Source organism: Giraffa tippelskirchi, chromosome 4 (genome assembly GCF_054371585.1).
Source record: "Giraffa tippelskirchi isolate mGirTip1 chromosome 4, T2T-mGirTip1v1.2.pri, whole genome shotgun sequence".
Classification (NCBI taxonomy): Eukaryota; Metazoa; Chordata; class Mammalia; order Artiodactyla; family Giraffidae; genus Giraffa; species Giraffa tippelskirchi.
Window position 1 is genome coordinate 211,877,142 of NC_137278.1, and position 10,481 is coordinate 211,887,622.

A 10,481-nucleotide genomic window follows, 5' to 3' on the forward strand; every position below is an offset into this window, starting at 1 on the left:
AGCCTTTAAATCTTCACGTTAGCCACAGATGGGACCTGGGAAAGTGGAGGAGTGATTCTTAAGCAGCATTTCTTATAGCGGCAGTGACGTCCAAGAACCTTCCAGGGCGTGTGTTCCGAGCGGGCACTGCGCCCCCCGTGCTGCTGGACGGAAGAGCAGCCGGTGTGGAGCACAGTGGGTTGGGACCGGAGCTGCCGTGTGGTCCAGCAATCCCACCCCGGGTGTTTTTCTGAAGAAACCAGAAACATTCATTTGAAAAGATACATGCACCGCTGTGTTCACAGTAGCATTATTTACAACAGCTAAGATGTGAAACCAACCAAAGTGTCCACCCACAGATGAATGGGTAAATAAAATGTGTACTTATACATGGAATATTAGCTGTGAAAAAAAGAAATCTTGTCATTTGCACCAACATGGAGGGTTCTGGAGGGTATTATGCTCAGTGAAATAAGTCAGAGACAAACACTGCATCACTGCATGTTTATGTGGAAACTAAAACAGTGAACCAGGAACACATTCATAGATACAGAGAATAAACGTTTCCAGAGGGAGAGGGTGAGGGCTGAGCGAAGGAGGTGCGAGAGGTGCAGAGGGACAGGCCTCCATGTGGTGAGTCTCTGGGCTGCGATGTGGAGGGCACCTGGTCAGCAGCGCCGCGGGAGGGGCGTGTGGTGACGCAGGGCGCCTTGGCCTCGTGTGATCCCTCGGTCACGTGTGAAGCGATACTGGACGTCAGCTGTACTTCGTTTAGGAAAAGTCAGGATGAGAGGATCTGGGAAGATGGTGGAGCAGGAAGCCCCAGAAGCGTGTGTCCCTCCCAGACAGCAGGCGCCAGCAGAGTCTGACTCGTGGGGGCTCGGGGTGGGGGAGCTGGGGTGCTGAGCACAGAAGCAGCTGCGACACAGCAGCGTGCATGCATCCCAGAGCAGCTCGCACAGCTGGCAGCGGCAGGCGCGGGGAAGGGCCCCATCCTCCAGCTGCTGAGGCCGCGTGTGCTCTGACCGTGCGTCACTGCGGCTGGTCTCACGGGGCAGACGGAGGGGCAGGGGCCGCTGTTGCTGTGCTCCCCCCCATTGCTGCAACTCCGCCCCCTCTTCTGAAGTGACTTCTAAAGCCTCCGACATATGAAATAATTGCATACATGGGGAGAACTTGAACGTGGCTGCTTGTGCCCAGGGAAAGGCTCAGGAAAGAAGCCATTAAGTTTACACCTCAAACGGACCCTTGGCACAAAGACCACCTACAGTAATCAAAAACAAAAGTACAAAGCTGGGGGAAGAGAAGAAGCTGATTTCTGGAGCAACCAGATTGTTATAATAAAATGTCCAGTGCACAGAAAAATCACAAGGCATACAAAAAAAAAAGTATGCTCCCCTCAAAGGAAAAAAGTAATACAACAGAGTCTGTCCCTGAAAAAAGACCTGATGGTGAATATACTAGACAAAGACTTTAAAACAGCAGTCTTAAAAATACTCAAAAAACTGAAAAAGACATGGAGAAAGTCAATAATGTATGAACAAAGAGGGAAATACCAGGACTTCACCTGGTGGCCCAGTAGCTAAGGCTCCATGCTCTCAATGCCGGGGGCCTGGGATCAGTCCCTGCTCAGGGAACTCGATCCTACATGCCACAGCTTCAGTTTGCACACAGATTTGGTAACCTCAATAAAATGGGCCAATTTCTTGAAAGACACAATCTGCCAAAAGTCACACAAGAAATAGACCATCTGAATAGGCCTATAGCAATTAAACTGAATCAAGAATTAATAATCTTCCCAAACAGCTCCAGGCCCAGATGACTTCACTGGTGAATTGTATCAAACATTTAAGGAGAAATTACACGAATTCTCTACAGTCTCTTTCAGAGGATAGAAGCAAAGGGTTAGTGCCTAACTCTTCCTATGAGGCTAGTATTAACCCTAATACCAAAACCAGACAAAAACATTGCAAGAAAAGCAAACTGCAGGCCCATATGCCTTAAGGAAACTCTCCTTGAAGATGACAGGAGAAAACCCCTAGATGACCTTGGGTGTGGTGATGAGTTTTTAGATACAACTCGAAAGGCTTGATCCACGGATGAAATAATCACAATTAGACTTTGTTAAAATTAAAAACGTCTGTTGACAGCATCAAGAGAAAGAAAACAAGCCACAGACTGGGAGAAAACATTTGCAAAAGACATATCTGAAAAAAAGACTTAATCATTCAAAATATACAAAGAACTCTTAAAACTCAACAATAAGAAAACAAGAAACCTGACTGACAAATGGACTTAAGACCTCAACAGACTCCTCACCAAAGAAGATACATAGATACCAACCTGATGGGAAGAGCCGGCTCACTGGGAAAGACTGAAGGCAGGAGAAGGGGACGACAGAGGATGAGACGGTGGGATGGCATCACCGACTCAATGGACATGAGTTTGAGCAAACCCTGGGAGATGGTGGAGGACAGAGGAGCCTGGTGTGCCAGTCCATGGGGTGGGGTCACAAAGAGTCTGACACGACTGAAAAACAACAACAAATCCTAAACGATGCTCCCCACCACAGGTCATCAGAGAAATGCAAACTAAAGCAAGAAACCAGCCTATACCTATTACAATGGCCCAAATCCAGAACACTCACACCACCAGATCTGGCGAGGCTGTGGGGCTACACTGTTGGGGACGTCACCACTGCCGCTGAGGACGCGACGTGGGGCAGCCACATCGGCAGCCGGTGTGGTGGGCTCCTGCTCTTACGACCCGGCACCCATGGTCTTCTGTGTCTCCCCAAAGGAGCTGGAAACTTAACGTTCCCAGAAAAACCTGAAGACTCATGTTGGTAGCAGCCTTATTCATAATTGCCAGAACTTAAAGTGTGTCCAGTAGTTCAGCCTGTGACTTCCACAAGGCTAAGATATACCTTTAATAAGATATATTTGGAAAAAGATGAAATTAGGCACACTCCTTACACTGCAAACGAAAGTAAACTTCAGAGTAGATCAGCAGGTCTCCGTGGAAAAGTGGAAACGTGAGCACTGAAGGAAGGCTGCGCTGGACCGTGTGGGGAAGCTCCCCGACTACAAGCAGGCGAAGAAAGGAAAGCCTGACAAACGTGAAGACACACAAATGACAAAAATGCTGCATGGAAGGGGACTTCAGAGGCAGATTCAAAAGACAGCAAACAGGGAGAAATTATTTGCAATATATACCAGATATAAAGGACAAGTGCCCCTAGTAATTGAAGAATGGTTATAGAGTGAGAGGGAAATGACCAAAAATACAATGGAAAATGGACAAAAGATACAATTTACAAAAAACAGATGGCCCTTAACTCCTTGGAAGGAAAGTTGTGACCAACCTAGACAGCATATTAAAAAGCAGAGACATTATGTTGCCCACAAAGGTCTGTCAGGTCAAGGCTATGGTTTTTCCAGTGGTCATGCATGGATGTGAGAGTTGGACTACAAAGAAAGTAGAGCACCGAAGAATTGATGCTTTTGAACTGTGGTGTTGGAGAAGACTCTTGAGAGTCCCTTGGACTGCAAGGAGATCCAACCAGTCCATCCTAAAGGAGATCATTCCTGGGTGTTCATTGGAAGGACGGATGCTGAAGCTGAAAGTCCAGTACTTTGGCCACCTGATTCGAAGAACTGATTCATTTGAAATGACCCTGATGCTGGGAAAGATTGAGGGCAGGAGAAGGGGACGACAGAGGATGAGATGGTTGGATGGCATCACCGACTCGATGGATGTGTTTGGTAAGCTCCGGGACTTGGTGATGGACAGGAAGGCCTGGCGTGCTGCGGTTCATGGGGTCGCAAAGAGTCGGATACAACTGAGCAACTGAACCCTATGAAGACATTACGCTCCACTCACAGGACAGGGAATCTTCCAGTGGGTCTTCCCAACTCAAGGATCAAACCCGGGTCTCCTGCATTTCAGGCAGATTCTTTACCGTCTGAGCCAACAGGAAGCCCCAAAATAACAGAAAAGTAGAACTAAATGCTTTACCTCAAGTAAACGGGGGACAAGCACCCTGCACAGCACTATCCTCTGCACCTGACAGAAAACCCTGAAGGTCTCAGAGTTCATAAAAGTATAAATTAGAGGGTAAAGTCACATGATTTAACTTACCAACTTTTAAAATAAAAATTGCTTTAAAAAATCTGTATTTAACATCAGGTGAGAGTCTTCACTTTTTAAAAAATGCTAACTGTAAGGAAGCTACTGTACATCCTAAAACTTATCTCATTGTAAAAACAGAAAAGGAACTCTGTGAAGCTGCAGCTACACCAGCAGGTGTGAGAATCAGGCACTTCTTGTGAAATATTCTTGTTTTTATTTGAAAAAGCAGCTTTTATGCAGGTGCAGGCTTGCCAGCAAACTAAAATGGACTGGAATGGGTGAATCTAACTCAGATGACCATTATATCTATTACTGTGGGCAGGAATCCCTTAGAAGAAATGGAGTAGCCATCATAGTCAACAAAAGAGTCCGAAATACAGTACTTGGGTGCAATCTCAAAAAGGACAGAATGACCTCTGTTTGTTTCCAAGGCAGACCGTTCAATATCACAATAATCCAAGTCTATGCCCCAACCAGTAATGCTGAAGAAGCTGAACGGTTCTATGAAGATCTATAAGACCTTCTGGAACTAACACCCAAAAAAGATGTCCTTTTCATCATAGGGGACTGGAATGCAAAAGTAGGAAGTCAAGAGATACCTGGAGTAACAGGCAAGTTTGGCCTTGGAGTACAGAATGAAGGAGGGCAAAGGCTAATAGAGTTCTGCCAAGAGAATGCACTGGTCATAGCAAACACCCTCTTCTAACAACACAAGAGAAGACTCTACACATGGACATCACCAGATGGTCAATACTGAAATCAGATTGATTATATTCTTTGCAGCCAAAGATGGAGAAGCTCTATACAGTCAGCAAAAACAAGACTGGGAGCAGACTGTGGCTCAGATCATGAACTCCTTATTGCCAAATTCAGACTGAAATTGAAGAAATAGGGAAAACCACTAGACCATTCAGGTATGACCTAAATCAAATCCCTTACAATTATAAAGTGGAAGTGACAAATAGACTCAAGGGATTAGATCTGATAGACAGAGTGCCTGAAGAACTATGGAAAGAGCTTCGTGACATTGTACAGGAGGCAGTGATCAAGACCATCTCCAAGCAAAAGAAATGCAAAAAGGGAAAATGGCTGTCTGAGGAGGCCTTACAGATAGCTGAGAAAAGAAGAGAAGCTAAAGGTAAAGGAGAAAAGGAAAGATATACCCATATGAATGCAGAGTTCCGAAGCATAGCAAGGAAAGATAAGAAAGCCTTCCTCAGTAGTCAATGCAAAGAAATAGAGGAAAACAGTAGAATGGGAAAGACTAGAGATCTCTTCAAGAAAATTAGAGATACCAAGGGAACATTTCATGTAAAGATGGGCTCAATTAAGGACAGAAATCAGTCAGTTCAGTCACTCAGTCATGTCCGACTCTGCAACCCCATGAACCGTAGCACACCAGGCCTCCCTGTCCATCACCAACTCCCTGAGTTCACCCAAACCCATGGTATGGACCTAACAGAAGGAGACAATATTAAGAAGAGGTGGCAAGAATACACAGAACTGTACAAAAAACATCTTCATGACCCAGATGATCACAATGGTGTGATCACTCACCTAGAGCCAGATATCCTGGAATGTGAAGTCCAGTGGGTCTTAGGAAGCATCACTATGAACAAAGCTAGTGGAGGTGATGGAATTCCCATTGAGCTCTTTCAAATCCTGAAAGATGATGTTGTGAAAGTGCTGCACTCAATATGCCAGCAAATTTGGAAAACTCAGCAGTGGCCACAGGACTGGAAAAGGTCAGTTTTCATCCCAATCCCAAAGACAGGCAATGCCAAAGAATGCTCAAACTACTGCACAATTGCACTCATCTCACATGCTAGCAAAGTAATGCTCTAAATTCTCCAAGCCAGGCTTCAAAAGTACCTGAAACGTGAATATCCAGATGTTCAAGCTGGATTTAGAAAAGGCAGAGGAACCAGAGATCAAATTGCCAACATCTGCTGGATCATTGAAAAAGCAAGAGAGTTCCAGAAAAACATCTACTTCTGCTTTGTTGACTATGCCAAAGCCTTTGACTGTGTGGATCACAACAAACTGTGGAAAATTCTTGAAGAGATGGGAATACCAGACCACCTGACCTGCCTCCCGAAAAATCTGTATGCAGGTCAAGAAGCAAGTTAGAACTGGACATGGAACAACAGACTTTCTAAATCAGGAAGAAGTATGTCAAGGTTGTATATTGTCACCCTGCTTATTTAATTTATATGCAGAGGACATCATGAGAAATGCCAGGCTGGATGAAGCAGAGGCTGGATTCAAGATTGCCGGGAGAAATATCAATAACCTGAGATACGCAGATGACACCACCCTTATGACAGAAAGCGAAGAACTAAAGAGCCTCTTGATGAAAGAGGAGAGTGAAGAAGTTGGCTTAAAAGTCAACATTCAGAAAACTAAGATCATGGCATCTGGTCCCATCACTTCATGGCAAATAGATGGGGAAATAATGGAAACAGACTTCATTTTCTTTGGCTCCAAAATCACTGCAGATGGTGACTGCAGTCATGAAGTTAAAAGACGCTTGCTCCTTGGAAGAAAAGCTACGACCAACCTAGACAGCATATTAAAAAGCAGAGACATTACGTTGCCAACAAAGATCTGTCTAGTGAAAGCTATGGTTTTTCAAGTAGTCATGTATGGATATGAGAGTTGGACTATAAAGAAAACTGAGTGCAGAAGAATTGATGCTTTTTAACTGTGGTCTTGGAGAAGACTCTTGAGAGTCCCTTGGACTGCAAGGATATCCAACCAGTCCATCCTAAAGGAAATCAGTCCTGAATATTCATTGGAAGGACTGATGTTAAAGCTGAAACTTCAATACTTTGGCCACCTGATGAGAAAAACTGACTCATTTGAAAAGACCCTGATGCTGGGAAAGGTTGAAGGCAGGAGGAGAAGGGGATGACAGAGGATGAGATGGTTGGATGGCATCACCGACTCGATGGACATGAGTTTGAGCAAACTCCAGGAGATGGTGAAGGATCTGGAGGCCTGACGTGCTGCAGTCCATGGGGTCACAAAGAGTCGGACACGACTGAGCGACTGAACTGAGGCTTGCCATGAGAAAGGGGTGGTTATAGAGTCTAACATGATTCAGAAAAAGGCAAAGTCACTACATTGCAACTTAAACCGAACGGAAGGTGAAGGATGTAAAGCTGGAGAAGTTAATGCCAGTAAAGGGTGGTTTGATGATTTCAGACAGAGGTTTGGCTTTAAAAACATCAGGATAACAGGAGAGACAACTTCTGCTGAGGAAGAGCCAGCAGATGAGGTCGAGACACCGCTAAGGAAATCACTGCGCAGAAGGGCCATCTGCCTGAGCGGTGTTTGATGCAGACAAAGTACTGTACTCGGGGGAAAATGCCATCAAGGACGTTCAGGAGCAAGAAGCAAGCAGCAGAGCTCAAGGCAGGGATGAACGGGCTGCTTCTCCTTCGTACAGACGCGGTCAGGTTAGGCACGATGGCCCGCAGGCCTGGGAGGGAGAAGAGGCCCTCCAGGTGCCCGCCTCCAGTTGGTCACCAAGAGGCCGGCACGGCCAGGACACGTCCTCTGGATTGGTTCCATCGATGCCTCGTCCCCGAGTTCAGGAAGCTCCTTGTCAGTCCCCCAGGAGTTCAACAGCAAAGGCGCAGACGAGGTCTGCTTCCCCAGACGTGGCGGCTCCATTCAGCCTCTAGGTCAGGAGTCCTAAGGACCTCTGAGGCTCCACAGACGACACTACGGGAAGGGCCGTCAACGCCGTGGAAGAGACGCCGATAGAACATCATGCAAGTCCGGGAGCCTCACAGCACTGACAATGCTGCTGTTCTAAAAAAAAAAAAAAATCCCTGCTGCAGAAAGCTGCCTCAGCGTGCGTGAGTCCACAGGGTTTACAACAGAGCCCAGCAAGGGAATCACGAGAGGGATTGTGGCTCTGGCAACGTGACCTGGGGGGTGGACGGTTCTGAGACACGGGTCTTCAGGAAACTCCAGGGCTGGGGCTTCCCTGCAGGTCCAGCGGTTAGGGCTCCCTGCTTCCATTGCAGGGGCGCCGCTCAGATCCCTGGCTGGAGAACTAAGACCCCACATGCCGCGAGGCACGGCCCCCAAATTAGAGAATTCCAGGGCTGACAGACACCCCAGCAGTGGCACTGCCAGAAGAGCAACTGGTGGAGATGAGAACTCCTGAGCCACGGCCAGACAGCGGAGGAGAAGACTCAGCGCCAGACCAGCGGGCAGAAGGGCTCCGATTCTTCCAGACAGCTGCCCACTTCTTTACGCACAACACGGGCAAACGGGGAAGGACTGGTGCGCTGTGGAAGCACGTTTAGAGCAGACAGAGAACTCAGGCAGGCATCACGAGATATTTCTGTGAAGCCCCCTGGCCCCCACCCCCCCCTCAGCCACCTGAGCCAGCAAGACTGGCCGCCCAGCCTGCTCAGCATGGAGACGAGGAGGACCTTACGACAACCCAGCTCCAGTACTGAACAGGGGACGCACAGACCTCTCATGTCTTAATGGGAAAACCTAACAGCTGTGCTCCGTGTACAGGGCTTGTATGGAAGTGGGCAGCCTGTGGGGAGCGACACTAACCATAGAATAACGCAGCGGTTGTTTCTAACTTTGCTTTCAGAGTTGCGTGCAAGTCTCCCTCTCTAAGCGGGGAAAGCATCAGTCTGTCATCATAGGTTTTCTTTAATGCAAGTGTCCCCAGTACTGTGTCATGAATATGACGTCGATACTGTACGCCAGAAAAGACTCAGGACCATCCACACGTTAGTGTGTAGGCTGGGCTACCCGGAAGCAACCATATCCATGGTACTCGGCAACCGTCAAGCGACCACATTGCTGCTTCTTCATGATCGATCCTCAGGTAATTGTGCCTGTACATAGCTGTGAACTTTTCACATTTTCATTTTTAAGCTTTTAAAATCGATCATTTCGGCTGTGCTGGGTCTTCGTTGCACACAGGCCTTCTCCAGTGGCGGGGCGTGGGCTTCTACGTACGGTGGCTTCTCTTGTTGCAGAGCACGGGCCCCTACAGCTCGGGCTTACTTGCTCCCAGGCATGTGGGATCTTCTCGCATCAGGGACTGAAGGTGTGTCCCCTGCATTGGCAGTCCCACTTTTCCTTTTCTCTACTATTCTAATACGTGTAACAATATGCGTAACATCTACAGCGCTCTGTACCGTATAGGTCCTGACAGGTGATCCATCCCAGGGACAGATGACAAAAACCCGTGATACTGATACAGTACTGTACATAGCTTTCTTCATGATTTTTTTGGGGAGGGCCACGCCTCAACGCTTGTGGGATCTCAGTTCCCCAACGAAGGAGTGAGCCCGTGGCCCCTGCAGTGGAAGTGTGGAGTCTTACCCTCCAGACCACCAGGGAAACCCCTATAGTTTTCCTTTCTATAGCCTCACATAATTGGAAGAGTACAGTATATAACACACAACCTGCAAAACATGTCTTCCATTGTTCATGTTATCGGTAAGGCCTTCAGTCAACAGTAGCTGTTAGTAACTAAGCTTTGGGGGAGTCGAAAGGGAACCCGCGATTTCTGACTGGGGGCGGGGGAAGCGACCCTGCCCCTGCGTTGCTTGAGGGTCAAATGTTGATGTTGCGAAGTTCAGGCCTCTCAGTGATGGAAGACAGGACACGCAGACGGGGAACGACGGGGGCAAATGCCCCCAGAGACATGGTGGGGCTGGCGGTGTCGGCGTGACTCCTCACACCCGTGCGCGTGTCTGCATGTACACGCGTGTCTGCGTGTGCCCAATACCCCCCTCTCGGCAGAAAGGCCTAGAAACACAGGCACGCTGACAGCAGCGAGCACACTTTACAGCTGGATCTTGGTCTCTAAAACCAGCCCCATCACAAGGAGCCTGGGCCCTCAAAACAGCTGCCTCCAGGGCGGGGACAGAGGCCTGAGCAGCCGGTGGACATCTGGTGCCAGGAAGCAGCTGGGACAGCACAGCTGACCAGACCCCGGGCCAGGCTGCAGCCGGACACCAAGGCAGCCCACAGGGCTGCTCACAGCCCAGCCAGAGCTGGTGCCATCCACGCACAGGCTGACCATCGGGGGCCACGTGCGAACGCAGACCTGCTACTGGCAACGGAGTACCACACGCGGAGAAGTGGGAGCTTGTGAGTGGTGGGTGTGGAGGCACCACCTACCGGCTGCAGCAGGAGCCCCAGGGGGCGCTGCGTTGGGCGGGGTGGGCAGGGGGTCTCCCTGTCGGCGGGTGCGGCAGACTGTCAGCTTCAGTGCAAAAGCAGTCCCTGGAGGTGGGGAAGCCCCTCGGCCACTTCCTGGGACACTGAGGGGCCCGGGGTGGAGGCCAGGCTGTCGGCGGCTCACCCTGGAGTGCCCAGAG